A 15,707-nucleotide genomic window follows, 5' to 3' on the forward strand; every position below is an offset into this window, starting at 1 on the left:
CATATAATTCCCCCAAACTACCAAGAATTAAACCAGGAAAGATGTTCTTCCATTTTAACTTTTTGCATCCCATTAAATAAAGTCAATGAAAAAAGCATGAATCTGTCTAACAAAAGAGATTCTTTAAACTTTTAAAACTTCATGCTTGAAAGCTGGGAAGAGGTATATGAGCTAATGCACAGTGAAGAAAGCAGAACCAGAAGAATAATACACAAACATAATGACTACAATATCTATGGATACAACACTAAAAAACAGGTCTTCAAGTCAAAGACAACAGACAATGTGGGTTGCAAAGCAAAACACTACAGTCTTCCTTTTGGTAAACAAATAGTAAACTACAAAACTGGAAAGTGATGGGTACTGTCAGTCATAATCACACCATAAGGCAACTGGGTTTAACTCTCTCTTTATTGGGAGGTATTTTATGTGTGTGTGTGTGTGTGCGTGTGTGCATGTGCGTGTGTGTATGTGAGAGAGGGAGACAGAGACAGAGACAGACTAGATAGTGTTGTCACAAAACAAAAGGAACCAATAAAAAAAACAACAAAAGAAAAGGAACACACACTCAAAAATCCATTGCTAAAGGAGATGGAAAACAAGGGCAGCCATAACCCCAAAATGTACATTCTGACCAAGAGTTGATGCACCCCATGGTCTACAAAACTTTGACTAGAAATGTTGGCAAGAGGTGTCATAAAAGGAAGAATAACAATCTTAAATGTAACTTTCTTTTCCTTAATTTACTATAATTACTGGTAAAGACCGAAATGAGCCAAGACAGTAAAGTTAAAGGTCTAGGAAAAATATCAGCCTCTGAGCTGAGACTTAAGTGTAGCAAATCAAACCCTGTCCATTAGGGGTGCCATACCACTAAGGCAAACAAAATTAATTCCTCTTCCAATGTCCTGAAACCCTGAAAATATAGCTACAGTCTGCCTTAATTTACATTGAGAAAGTTTATTCCTATTACAACTTCACTCTATCTTTTAAAAAAAGTTTCCTCCAACTAGCTACCTCATAAAAATATTTTTATTTAACATGTTAAGATCCCCCAATCTCTCCTCTTCTGTAAAAAAGCAAAAAAAAAAAAATCTTTTTGATACTTAAAATTACAGCTAAAAAAAAAGGAACTAATACTAGTAGCAGCACCTGCACCAAATGAACATCATTGTGCCATATAGTGTTGAAGATCTGGGACTCAGGAGACACTTGGGCTCAAATCTTGGCTTTGTTGCTATATATGTGACTTTACCTTTCTGGGTCTGTTTCCTCATCTGTAAAATTGTGATAATACTTGCATTAACCTCTGAAGGTTTTTGTGAGAAAAGTACTTTGTAAGCCTCAGGGTGATAAATGTCAATTATTAAATGATTCATCAATGACTATCAATTTAATCAATTATTAAATGTCAGTAATTGATTAAATTTAAGTATAGAACACAAAGATTAATAAAATGTTGTTCCTGTCCTCAAGGAACTTCCAATCTAGTAATGGACACAGCATATGTGTATAAATAACCCTAGTTCAAAGTAGACATTTTAAATGAAGCACCATAAAAGGGACAGCCACCCTCCCCTTGCCAAAAAAAAGTGTAAAGGGAGAGATTCTTTATAGCTGGAGTCAGGGAAAAAATCAGGGAGAGCTTCCTGGATCAGCTTCCTGGCTGAGACAGAAGCATCACTGTGGAGGCTGAGCTGATGGGATGTGGTTTCTATCCCTGGATCATCAGGGAGAAGGAAGGAGTAAAGGAGAGGGAGGATGGGAAGATGCAGCCAATATCAAGGGGAAGTGCCAAGGATGCCATTGGAGAACCAGGGAAATCAGGAAGAAGAGAGGGAACAGTCTATCATCTCAGAGAAGGAAGGGATCCTTAAGCCTGTCCAGGCCAAGGCACCCAAGGCCCCTAGGTCCACACGGCCATCCCTGCTCACCAAGGACAGCCTTGTCATTTTCAAACATCTCCAACTTTCATCCAAGTTCTTCCTTCAATCAAATCAAACATCACTATGTAACTTTGCCCCACTGTTCCCAGTTCTATCACCTGAAGCCAGGCAAAATCTTCTTCTTCTACATAATAACAGGCCTTTAAATACTTGGCAATAGTGATTAAGACTTCACAGGCCTCAGTTTCCTCAGTAAATGATGATGTCCATGGTCTCTTTCTGCCTCTCAATGCTGTCATCCTATCTTCCCCTAAGTCTCTTTTTCTAGGCTAAACACACCCAGTTCTTTCAACTAATGTCCACCCAGCATGGGGAACTGGTCCCTTCACTATTCAGAAAGCCCTCATCTGGACATTTAGGGTTTCAATGATCAACTTAAAACCTGGTACTCCAAAATAACCAGAATACTCCAAACATGGTCTGACCAGAGAAGAGGACAATAGGGCCACCTACTGCCTCGCCCCTTAGATGATGTTTTGAGGGCATCTTAAGATTGAATTAAAGAAACAGAGTGGTTAAAAAGTAGTTCAACTAAATGGAACCAGAGAGATGTCTAGAATGGGACTGTTCTATCTATCCACACTACAGACTCTTGGAGGAAATCAAAATTACAAGAAAGTCAAAAGCCAGTGGAAAATATTACCAAAAAGAAGCCATGACTGTAAGAAGTTTTATAATTAGAGAATAGCTATTTTTAAAAAAATAATTTATTTATATTTAGTTTCCAAAAGTCATTCCATTAGATTTTGAGTTTTAAATTTTGAAACATTTTTAGAAAAGAAAACCAGAAATGAAGAGATTATTTGCCGTTGAAATGCAGGAAGAGTGAATATGTGGGAGGTAAGGAGGGTCAACAGAGAGACCAAAGAGACTTCTTTCTAAAATGTGTTGGGAGGGTAAGAAATCGAACAGAACCTGACAACATCCTGCCTACAGGTTCAGGCACCCATGAATACTGTAAAAACAAAGGAAAACAATCCCCAACACTTGATGAGAAAGGATCATGCTTCTTTTGTGGGATGACAGTACAACATGAGAGAGTACACAACGGGGAGAGGGGGAAAGAGAAGAGTGAGTGATGAAGGTCAAATCAAGGCTATTATTATTCCCATTTTGCAACTGAGGAAACTGAGGCAGGCAGAGCAGAGGTGACTTGCCCAGGGTCACACAGCTGTGAAGTATCTGAGGCCACATTTGAACTCTGGTCTTCCTGACTTCTAGACCAGCCCTCTAATTCACTGTACCATGTAGCTCCCTAAGAAGGAGACAGTTATAAGAGATGGTATGTAATCAAAAATGTCCAAATTTAGCAAAGGATGTGATGGAATGATAGCGTTTGCAAAAGATAACTCCAAGGTTGGGATCTGGGTAAGTACAAAAACAGTGAGGCCCTTGACAGAAATTGGGGAGTTCAGAACAGGGGTGGGCCTGGGGAGAGGGGGAGAGAAGAGAGTGAGTTGAGTTTGGGGCATGTGACATTTAAGATGTCTCTAGAACATGCATGACAAGAACACAGAAGAGAGACTAGGGAAAAACGTCAGTTGTATGTACATGTGAGTACTTGAGGCATACTCGCCTACACCTCTACCCCCACCCAATAAAGGCCTGCTGTCCAAAACCTATGGACAGTAACTGATTTTAGAGTAACTAAAGACACTACATGATATGCAATTCTTAAAGGACAAACATAACTTCTGAAAGAAATTAAACTTTTCAAGAACCACATAAAAAAATTCTCAAATTCTTTAATAATCAGAGATGATGAGAACAGGATAAAGAAATTTTAAAAAGATAAAATCTAATGTTGGCAGAGCATCAGAAAGTTCCTATAGTGAGATGGTACAAACATGTCAACAGCAATCACATGGGAGATAATAAGTCATAAAATAAATGAATCCTACCTTCCCGTGAGGTAAGAGCCCGCATTAGAGATGAGGAAACAGAATCAGAAAAGTGAAGCCATTTGTCCAGGGTCACCGAGCTAACAGAACTTTTCCTGACTCAAAGGTTCAGTACTCTGTATCCACTACATCAGGGAGGAAAGGAGAGAGGGAAGGCCAAGGGGGAAAGGCTGGAAGGAGAGACAAAACAAAGTCATTTTCTTTGTTAATTCATTTGCTTTTGCCTCCTTGGAGAGGATCTGCGGTCAGACGACATCTCTCATAGATTTTCTGATTATTTTTGTTGAGGCTTATTAAGTTTACAACAGAGAACGGTCAAACCCACAGCATTTATTCACATGCTGCCTTATGTTCTATCCTCCTGTCGCCAGCCAGCCCAAGGTAAGATCTGGGGGTTTCTGCCACCCTTCAAGCTGACATTGCCACGGACATGGTGAATGTCCCCCGAATCTGCAGAACTTGCTGCAAAGAGTGGGGTGAGGTCCAGTCTCACAAAGGGGTACAGTGCCAGAGTGGGGCGCAGCGATGACCTAAGGTCAAACTGCCACTTTCCTGGAAAAAGCCAAGTTCACAAACAACATACAGAGGCTCCATCCGTGCAGTCCAAATGTGGATCTGAGCCGATGTCAGCCATTAAGTGAGGGGAAACATTGTGAACTGGGAGGGGCCAAGGTGCAAAAGGGCCTAGAGCTCTAGTTTTAAGCTTCATCTTTGTTCTCGTAATAAATGTTAAAAAAAAAAACAACAAACCTTTAACATTCTGTTTTGCATGACTGAACATGTAAAATCTATATCAAACTGCTTAACTGTTGGGAGGTGGGGGCAGGAGGGCGAGAAAATCTGGAACTCAAAAATTTTTTTAAATGAAAAAAAGACAGTTAAAAACTGTCGTTACACGTAACTGGGAAAAATATTATTTAAAAAATAAACTTTAATATTTATGTTGCTTGATGACACACAGCTAGCTTTGATCAGACACTGAACCACATTTGAATGTGTGCTAATGAATATTGCTCAAAACCTCCAAAACCTCTAGCTGTTCAGAAATCCCAACTGGAGATTTCTGCAGGACCTAGACTGACTTACTATGTGCCAAGATGAATGGAGAGTATGAAGACAACCTAATAAAGATAGAGACAGTTTAAAATCTGGTCCTGACATCTAGGGCTTGTCATGTTTTCATTCCACAAATCTGCAGTGAATTCATTGCCTTTAGGAACCACCCCACGTCAAATGATTACCTTCATGAAGTAGCTACTTTGCACAGATGTTGGGTCCAGTAATCCTCTGTGGAAGACTCCTTAACAGGACTGAAACACCTGGGAGTGGGTCATTAATGGCATGTTCTATTAATTGAGAGAACTGTGGTGGTGTTAATTAGGTGAAAAGGTGTTCAAGCTGTTTAAAAAAAAAACAAAAAACAAAAGTGATTTGTAATAGAGAAGAGTGATATGGGGGTCATGGACCTTAAACAGCCCTGTATTTTATGTAGCAATTCTTGGTGTTGTCATGTCATATGTTTTAACCAGTCTGCAGGATTGTGTGATAGCTTGTGTTCTCTCCTCACCTAAACCTGGTTCTAAGGAATCAGGTCCTGAATAATGTTTCTGTTTGAAATCTGACCAACAGTCAGGGGAGGAGAGGGAGGGTCCCCCTTGCTCTGCCCAGGCCCCTGCTGACCCCTCCAAGCTCTGTGCTAAGAACTCCAATTCTTTTCTTATCCAACACTACCCCCTTTAGGACAACAGGCTCCCTGCAAGAGGCTCCCAGGTCACTCAAACTGTGGGATCCAAGGACTCTCTAGGGGATTTAAAAAAAATAAAAGTTGCAAAGAGCCTGGGAAGCAAAGGCTAACACCCAGTGGGGCCTGCAATGCTAACCGTCACTGACAGTCATGAAAAGACTGGCTGGGACAGTGAATTCTCACTTTCCACCAGCCTAGGCCAGCAGACCATGTACCTCTGGGCACAATGATCATCCATCTCATCAAGGAGAAGCATCTGGTGACTTGGGCATCAGCCAGGGAGAGCAGAAGAACCACTAGGGGACTGAAGCCAAGACCATCATGGCCCAATCCCCCTTCCCTCCCAGAGCCTGAAGGCCTCTTGCATACTGGTGGCCAGCCTTAGTGCAGGTACCCCATCATCTCAACCCAGGTGGCCAGCCTCAGTCTCTGGGGCAGCAGGGATCTCTAGCAATATTCTGAAGTTCTAGCAGGAATGGTAACTTAGGTGATGGAGCTTCCCCAGGGAGGAAGAGAAGCTGATGGAGGCCAGGGAAAGGAGACAAGAGATTCTCGGGCAGTCACAACCGAAATGAGAAAGATAAGGTCAAGGCTAGCCACAGAACAAGAAAGGCCAGAGTGGGAGAGCCAGACTGCAGCTAGATCAAAGGACCAACGACCAGATTTGGTGCAAGTGGGGGAGGCTGGGTGGTCTCATGGAGGGGTTGCTGTCCAGAGGGGGTACGTCCTCACTCTGAAGTCTGGGACACCACCTCAGGAGCAAGTCTACAATGGAGCTGACAGGATGCTTGGGTGACTCTCGCCCTCCCTCGTCCTGGACACCAGACTTCTGCTGGTGCTGCAGCCAAATATAGAACCAGGGCTCTTGGAAGCTTCAGAAAAGTACGACTCTTCCCATCTTGGACTGGCCAATCCATCAGAAAGAACCCAAGAGTCTTAAATCTCAGGCACTAGCTATTCAAAATATAGTTCCACAACCTTTCTGAAAACCATTAGGAATCATACAAAAAAAGGTGCTAAAATAGCCATACTCCTTGACTCCACGATCCCACAACTAGGCAAATGACCTAAGGAAGCCAATGACCAAAACAAAGGTCCCACCTACACTAACAAATGGAAACAAGAGATGCCAATGTGAACAAACTGTGCTATGTGAAAAATGTGACGTCAGAGTGCCATGAGAAATGTCAAGCTCGATGAGCTGCGAGAAGAGTGGAAAATGTACCAATGCAAAGGGAAGGAAGCAGAGTCAGAAAACAAAAGACACTCGGACTGGAATGATGCAAATGGAAAGAACCACCACAAAATAATAAAAATAACCACTGTTATAAAATGACAAAGAACAAGCTGGCCTCAGAAAACCAGAAGACACCTCTCTATCCCTGGCATTGCTTTACAGAGTTGGGAGCCCACAGGTGTGAGACACAGCTTACATGGGATTTTTATAGATGTACTGAACAGTTTAGTTATTTTTTTAATCTTATTAATTTTTTGTCATTGCTGTTATAATGGATGAAACGGGAAGGGTACAGTGATCTAAGTGATGTAAAAACAAAAGATATCACTAAAAACCTGTTTTTAAAAAGACTTAATTCTTGTATTTTCTATCTCCACAAAAGTCAGATTTTCTTTGAGAATTCCCTAAAAATCTCAAGAATATTTCTGAAAATGCTTCTAAAAGTGAGCTATTAAGACGATCTATTCGCTATGTCAACGTCTTGAGAAAAGATTATTCTATAAATCAAAACTATTATCGTGTCTTAAATTTGGCAAAGCACTGACTTTGTAACTTTGCTAGTTAAACAAAGATAAAATTATAAAAGTGTTTCTATAGAAGCTAAAACTGCAAAAAGTAAGAATAAATACATTTGCACTACATAATTTTTATATAACAAGTAATTTCTATATGGAAGTCACTTGTGGCAGTGACCACTGTCTATTCAGCAGACCGATCGACCAACTGATGGGAAAACAAAAAGGGCTCAAATAGGTCTGAAAAATCCCCGCAGTGAAGACACACTTTTCTGAATGAGTTTCACAGGCTGACTCTTATTTCAACATGGTCCCAACCAAGGTGGTTATCTGGCTTCTCTCTCCAGAACAGACCAGAAGTAAACACTAGAATGAGCAGAAGAACCTTCCTACCGGTCAGTGAACTGGCAGCACTGCCAAGGCGCCAATGTGGGGCAGCCTCAAGGCAGTAGCCCAGGATCCTTTGGAGTCACCAAGGGAATGACTACATGGGAGCAGGATTGACTAAGCTACATTCACAGGGATAGCAGGAATCAAGAAGAGCCTGTGTGGTGTTCAATAATCAGGGATTGAGCCTCTAGATTTCAGAAGACGCACAAGGGCATGGACTCTTTGCTACCTTCAGAAGGCATGGAGCAAGCTGCCAGCCTGCATACCTCTGTGCCCACCTCTTCAGGAAGTGTCTCTGGGGGGCCTTGCCACCCCCACTTCACCGGCCCCCCAGCAGGATCCTTTGAGCTGGCAGAGCTTGAAAGTGCCTTCAAGGACTTCTCCAACGAGGGGTCTCTGGGACAGATGACACAAGATCCCTTAATAGAGAGAAGCGCTAAACAAGTCCATAAAGGGACTTCTCACAGAACTCCAAGCCAGGGCAAATGTAAGGATTTCAGCAGAACAATATGGCTGCACAATGATTCTGTTCCTACATGTGAGCACAGCTGAATTCAGACAAAACGCAATCAGCTGTTCTAATGGGGGGCGGCAGGAGGAGGGGATGAGCATTTATTGGGCAACTCCATTTTATGGAACAGGGCCTCAGGAATAGAGTGGCCACCTGGCGAGGGGAAGGATCAACACTCAAAGCTCTTCAGCACTGCCATAAGGCACCTTCCACACAACAAGGAGCACCCCCCTCCAAGTCCACCCAGTGCCTAAGTATGAGACTGGACAGACAGTCCACTGACTTAGTCTGTTAGTACATCTATCATAGGCAGGAAAATAATGCTCCAATTTGCTAATTATTTGAGAAATGCAAATCAAAATTCCTCTGAGAGCTCACCTTAGACCCATTAGACTAATACAGATGACAAAAGAGGTAAATAACAAATACTAGTTTGTGTGAAAATGGGAATACTAGTGTATTGTTGGTGGAGCTGTGAATTGCCTAGCCACCCTGGAAAGCAAGTCAGAATTGTGCCCCAAAAGTAAGGTATGTAGAACCTTTGACTCAGAGATATCCCTACTAAGCTATACTCCTAAAGAGAGAAAAGAAAGAAGGGAAAAGACCCATAGGTACAGAAAAATATTTACAGCAACTCTTCATAGTAGCTCCAAATTGGAAACTTAAGGGGGTATCTTCCTAGTAAGGAATGCCTTAAAAACTGTGGTATAAAAAGGTAACGGAATATTATAGTGCCATAAGAAATGAAGAGACAGACAGTTTCAGAGGAAGCTGGGAGGAATTCTATGAACTGATGTAAAATGAACAGAAACAGAACAATTTATACAATGACAACAGGAGAGAGAAAAACAACTCTGAATGCCGTTAGAACTCTGGGCGGAACAATGCAAAGAGAAATATGAATTCAGAAGGCAGGAAATGAAACATTCCACTCTCCTCCTGCTGAGGAATCGAGGAACGTAAAACACAGAGTGACCAACGTAGGTTCAATATGGGAAGATGCTGTGCTGAACTCTCGAGTGTTTATACTGAGTTTTAATTTTAGGGTTTCTGTTATTCCTTTGGGGGAATAGGAAAGGGATTATAAACGCATGTAAAAATAAATCTATCATAGCATAGACAATGAAAAATGAATGTAAAGAAAAAATAATGCTCAGGAAGGTTGGGCTTGAAGGAGAGGGGGTGAAACCCAGCCAGCCTTTTTCGGGGGGGAGCCAAGGGTTGTAGTACTATATACTGAAGCTGGGGGGGTGCTGGTTGGCTTTGCTGGACTCCTTTTCTTTTCTTTCTTATTCTACAAAGGATGGCTTGCTAGGTGTGGAACAGGAAGAACAAATTTCGAAATGAAAATGATATGACTAATGTGAAAATCTGTTTAATAAGAATGTATGTGTAGAAACCATATAAAATTGTATGCTGTCGTGTAAAGGAACAGGGGAGGGAAGGGGAGGAAAATTTAAAACTTATGGAAGTGATTCCTGAAAACTGAAAACAAATAAATTAACAAAATTTTTTTTAAAAATGTAAAAAATGAAAATGATGAAAGAACAAAAACTATCCATACAAGATTTTTTTTTTTTAAAGAAATGGATCAGAGGCACATAAAATTGACTTCAAAGGACTTCTAATAAAAATTACGAGGCATATAGAGGGCTGTCGCTGGAAAGATGTTGAATAATGTGGAGGTAAGAAAAAGGTTTGTGGGGTCAGGCTCAATTACTTATTTAGAAAATTAAATAGATTATTTCCCAAGACCCAAGTATTTCTACCTTTTTCTTTGCTTCCATTTCTGCACTGCTTCCTGGAGAAATCTTTGTGGGAGATTTCAAACAAGAAGTCATGATATTTTAACAAAAATCTAGGTGTTGAGGAATGACGCTGAAGACAAAGACCTTTAGAGTCTCACGCTGGAGACACCATCAGATTGAGTACAAAAGTGGGACTAAAAAAATCAGTGGAGGCATAAGGCAAAATGCCAGGGGCAGAGAGTGGACATCTCAGGAGGAAAGACTGTGGCAGAGGTTCGCTCAAAAGTGCCTTGTGGAGCAGGGGGGACTCAGGTTAGACCTGGAGAACAGAGACAGGAAAAGGGCATTCCAAACCATGGAAAACCATCAGCAAAGACTCTTTCCCTGGTGCTCAAACTCGCAGGTGGGAAAAGTCTGTCCAGTGTTTATAGACATCTCTGTTAATACTGGAATGCGCCCCAACACAATGGGGAGAGAAGGATGGACTTGCCCAACAATTCTGGAAAAGAATTTAGAATCCCTTAGGAAGAGCCACAAAATATTCCTACTTTTTAACTGGAGAAAGTATGACTGGGCATCAGTCACAGAGATGGATCAGTCACAGTCCTGAGTGGGGATGGAATCGACATGCTCAGTCACTGGGGAAAGGTTCAGTGATCTGTAGTCTGTGAACGGAGAAGAACCACAAGAGTGCCGCTGACAAGCAGGGCGGGTGAAGGACCCGTGCACTGACTGCTGCACCAGACGCATCCTCCAACATCCTCCCAACACCCTCCAAGACATGGCTGTCCAGGTGAGAAGCATAAATAAATGCCTTCCAATACCAGACGAGAATTTTCGACTCAGGTCAAAGAACAAGTCAGAGAAACAATAAATAATTTTGTTAAAGAGAATGGCAATAATGAGACTACACACCAAAACTTATGGGATGTGGCAAAAGTGGTAATCAGAGGAAAATTTATATCTCTAAATGCTTATACCAACAAAACAGAGAAAGAACAGACCAATGAATCAGGGATGAGATTAAAAAAACTAGAAAAAGAACAAGTTAAAAATCCCCAATTAAACATCAAATTGGAAATCCTGAAAATTAAAGGTGAGATTAGTAAAACTGTGTGTAATAAAATTACTGAATAAATAAAGCTAGGAGTTGGTTTTATGAAAAAAATAATAAAATTGAAAAATCACTGATTAATATTTAGTATGGTTCAGAAAAGAGAGAAGAAAACTAGCATCAAAAATGTTAAGGGTCAATAGACCACTAATGAAGATGAAATCAGAAAAGTGATTATCATTATTAGGAGTGATTTTCCCCAATTATATATGCCAAGCATTATCTTTAATGGGGCTAAGTTAGAAGCCTTCCCAGTAAGATCAAAAGTGACACAAGGATGCCTATTATTACCAACATTATTCAATATTGCACTAGAAATGCTAGCAATAACAATATGAGAAGAAAAAGACACTATGATGGGATACTTGGAAAATCAAGTGATTCAACTAAAAAATTAGATAAAACAATGAACAATTTTAGCAAAGCAGCAAGATACAAAAAATCCCACATAAATCATCAGCATTTCTATTACCACCAATGAACCGTTGCAGATATTTAAGAGCTATTTCATTTAAAATAACTGTAGACAATATAAAATACCTGGGAATATACCTGCCAAGACATACCTAAGAACTATAAACTATATAAACATAATTTAAAAATACTTTTTATACAAATAAATTCAGATTTAAATACTCTGTTCATGGGTGGGCTGAATCAATATAATAAAAATGACAATTCTACCTAAATTAATCTACTTACTTATTCAGTGCCATCCCAAATAAACTAACAAAAATTTATTTTACTGAGCTAGAAAAAATAATTACACAATTCATCTGGAAGAACAAATGGTCAAGATGTATGCAATACACAGTAATAACTCATTACAGTAACCTTGTGTTTGATAAATGCAAAGGTCTAAGCTTTTGGGATAAGAACTCACTATCTGGTAAAAATTGTTGGGAAAAATGGAAAGCAGTCTGGCAGAAACAAGGTCAAGACCAACATCTTACACCATTTACCAAGATAAAGTCAAAATGGATACATGACCTAGACAGAAAGAAAGCTATCCTAAGTAAGTCAGAAGAGCGCGAAACACATTACACCTATCAGATTTATGGATAGGAGAACAGTTTATTAATAAACAAGAGATACAAAGCATTGTGGGATATAAAATGGCTGAATTTGATTATATTAAAGATTAAAATAAATTTTAAAATTTTATTTACAAATAAAACCAATGTAGCAGCCAAGATTAGAAGGAAAGCAGAAAACTGGAGGAAAAAAATATGCATGGATTCTAGGATAAAGGCCTCATATCTTAAATAAATGGAAAATGCAGTCAAATTTATAAGAATGAGTCATTCTCCAATTGACAGAGGGTCAAAGAATATGATATGAACAGGCAGCTTTTGGAATAAGAAATCAAAGCTATCTATGAAAAAATACTCTAAATTTTTGATCAGAGAAATGACAACTAACACAACTTGGAAGGACCATCTCACCCTGTCAGATCAGCTAACATGATGGAAGTGGGAAATGACAAATGTTGAGGTGGTGTGGAAAAATTGGGACACTAATATACTGCTGGTGGAAATGTGAACTGATCCAAGCACTTCAGAGAGCAATTTGGAATGATGTGCAAAGAGTTAGAAAGAAACTGTGTATATTGACAGTATCTCTCTTTGGGGTGGCAAAGAACTGGCAAGTGAGGGCACACCCGGAATTGTCAAATAAGTTGTGGTATATGATTGTGATGGAATACTGTTGTGCTGTAAGAAATGAGGAGGAGAACCAGATCATCATCGTATGCAGCAACAGCAACATTGTGCGATGACCAACTCTGATAGACCTAGCTCTTTTCAGTAATGCAATGATCTAAGACAATTCCAAGAGACTCAAGATAGAAAATACCCCTCCTCTCTTCACAGAGTTCTAATATGACCTCTTTGATCCCATGACCCTGGCCTCCCAACTGTTTCACCACCAAGACCCTGCATGCCTTGGCTCTGGGCATCCTCCCTGGCTGCCCCCAGGCCCAGAATGCTCTCCCTCCTCCACTCCCACTGCTGACCTTCCTGGTAGCCCCAACTCCCCTTCACAGGAAGCCTTCCCAATTCTCCTCCCCTTAATTCTAGTGTCTTCTCTCCACTGGTCATTTCCAATTTATTCTGTCCATTTGTGCCTGTTGTCTCCCCCATCAGACTGTGAGCCCCTCCAGGGCGGGGGCTGCCTTTTGTCTTTGTTTGTACACCTACAGCCTGGTGCACAGTAGGCTCTCAGTAAATCTTAACTGGCTACAAAGAATTCATATTCACATGAAGAATCCTGAGAGCAGAGGAGGGAAGCCCAATATGGGGCAGAAACAGAAATGACACACCTCCTGACTGACACCACAGGAAACAAAGAAGACGAGTATGGCAGGGTCCAAGGACAGCATGGGGAGACACCTGAGCAGCCCAGACTCTGTGAAGAGTTGGCTGGAAGGTCACCTTCTTGTCACAAGGTGGAAAAGCTGCAGCAGCACTTATGCTCTCACCCATGAGGGGGACACGCTCTGGAGAGGCCAGATCGAAGGGTCAGTCAGGAGACTCAGCCTCAAGGAGGAAACAGAAGAACTCGATCCGAATGCCAAGGTCAGAAGAAGTCGAGGGGGTGGACCTGGGGCGGGGGGGAGCCACAAGTATGTGAGGAGCCTGAGGATGGTCCTTGCACATCCCCTGGGAAATGGAAGTCAGGGCACCCACCGAAGGCTGGACAGGAAGCTGGGACAAGAAAAGGAGGTTTAAAAAAATCATACCAGAAAAAGGTTGCAGCAGGCCCCCACTATCAATGCCTCCAGAAGCTGCAGTGACATGCCTGCCGCATGCCAGGTCCTGGGCTCAGGGCTTTACAGACAGACCTTATTTGTTGCTCACAATAACCCTGGGAGGGAGATGTGGTTATTCTCCCATTTCGTGGGGAAACAGAGGCAGACAGTTTTCTCAGTTAGTGAGAGGCTCCAAGTGCCAAGAGCTGGATCCAAACTCAGTCCAAAATGGCTACTGGGGAAATAGTAGGAATCTGTGCTTCCTAAGCCACTCAGATTTCTGAGAGATCATGGAGATATGAAGGGCTGAGAAAAACGTGCCTTGCACGTGCAGCCCTCCTACAGAGGCAGGGGTCTATGAGTGTGAAATACCACACATACAGTCACTCAGCTGATGGGCAGGTTGCTCATCCTAGGAGCCCCTAAGGCCCAGCCCAGTCCTGCTGGGGGATGAAGTCTGTCTTCTTTTTCCTCTGGACATTCTCTAACAGGGCACCCACCCCCAGCTCCCCTGGGGAGAAATGTCTCTATGCACAAGACCGCCAGCCTTGGTCTCTCAAACACTTTTCCACTGGATGTCCTGTAAACCTCTTTGTCATTTCGAGGTGGGCCCCCCTCCTCTGAACTTCCTGTTCCCACCCAGGGTGCCACCATGCATTCCCCCAAGCAGCCTCAGTAACATACTCCTCCTTGTGCTCTCTCCATGCCCCAGCTGCTCCCTTGGCCTCCCTGTCCCTACAAACTGACTGTCCGTAGGCTGCAGCTCCAATCTGATCACTCAGTGGCCCCCTACTGCCTATATCGAGGATCAAATATGAAATCCTCGGCATGGCCTGCTCCCAACCTGCCTTTCCAAACTGGTCTCACTTTCCTTCTCCTTCCTCCTGCCCCAGATATGCACAGCCCCTCAGCTCTGGCTGGCCCCCTTCACTCCCTCCTCTTCCCTGGCATTCTTTGCCTTCCTCACCACCTACCCTCCAGGGCCTCAGGGACCCTCCCATCCAGAGTACTGGTATCCATCTTGGGTACATGTCATCTCTGCCTCCAGGAGAATGAAGGGAAGCTCCCCAGGGCATCAGGGATCTACTGCTTTTTATCTTGGTAGCTTCAGTGTCTGACACAGCAGCCCCTTAATGACTTACGCCTTAACTGACTCAATCTTTTTTCATTCTTTTAAAGTGTCTGCTAAAAGAGCTGCCTCTGGTAAGAAAGCAGGATGAAATATATTCAGAAATCAAGGTGATGGAAAAATTATAAAATAATTTTTTTAAAAAGATTCCTTAGAACAGGAAGAGATATTACAGAACTGAAGAAAGCCCTACATTCCAATGATTAAAGAAGGGAAGAGAAGAGTCTGCACCACGCAGGTCTTTCAGCGGGACTAATATTCTCAGATGCATCATTTAACGCTCATGTGAAGGGCTCTCCAAAAGCAGAAGTAGCAATCACAAAGACCAAGCCTACCTTGGTCCAGAACATGTCACACCAGAGGAATTTCATTTCCTTTCTCTCTGTTAAACCAGAGTGTCCAAAGAAGAAAACAGTATGAATGAAAGAAGCGTTCAGTAGGCTCTCACTCTGTGCCAAGGCCTGGAGATACAGCAGAACCATAGACTGTGCCAAGGCCTGGAGATACGGCAAAACCAGAGACTGTGCCAAGGCCTGGAGATACGGCAGAACCAGAGACTGCTCTCCAAGTGTTCCCAGGCTGCTCAGGACACACACAGCACAGGGAGAAGGTCTGAGTTACAAGTCCAGCAGATGCAAAGGCCCCTGGGCCTTCAGGGGCAGCAGCAAGGCGGATGGTCCGGCCTCATCTTTCCTGCCATTCCCACTGATGAAATCTAATCAG

At 42.2% G+C, this 15,707-nt stretch overlaps 1 protein-coding gene across 9 annotated transcripts in view; it reads right to left on the reverse strand.

Moving 5' to 3' along the window:
* Positions 1–15,707, reverse strand: part of ZBED4 (zinc finger BED-type containing 4) — a 41,936-nt gene that overhangs the window by 5,321 nt on the left and 20,908 nt on the right. For 4 of the 9 annotated variants that reach the window (XM_072596529.1, XM_072596528.1, XM_072596531.1 and 1 more), the window contains 2 exons: positions 5,089–5,245; positions 3,848–4,017 (listed from right to left, as the gene is read on the reverse strand). The exons of 3 other annotated variants lie outside the window; for them this stretch is intronic. The gene's annotated coding sequence lies outside the window, so the exon portion shown is untranslated. The remainder of the gene's footprint in view (positions 1–3,847; positions 4,018–5,088; positions 5,246–15,707) is intronic. 2 more of the 9 variants (XM_072596535.1, XM_072596530.1) reach the window with 2 other exon arrangements.

The sequence above is a fragment of the Notamacropus eugenii genome, chromosome 3, assembly GCF_028372415.1.
Source record: "Notamacropus eugenii isolate mMacEug1 chromosome 3, mMacEug1.pri_v2, whole genome shotgun sequence".
In the NCBI taxonomy this organism is placed as follows: Eukaryota; Metazoa; Chordata; class Mammalia; order Diprotodontia; family Macropodidae; genus Notamacropus; species Notamacropus eugenii.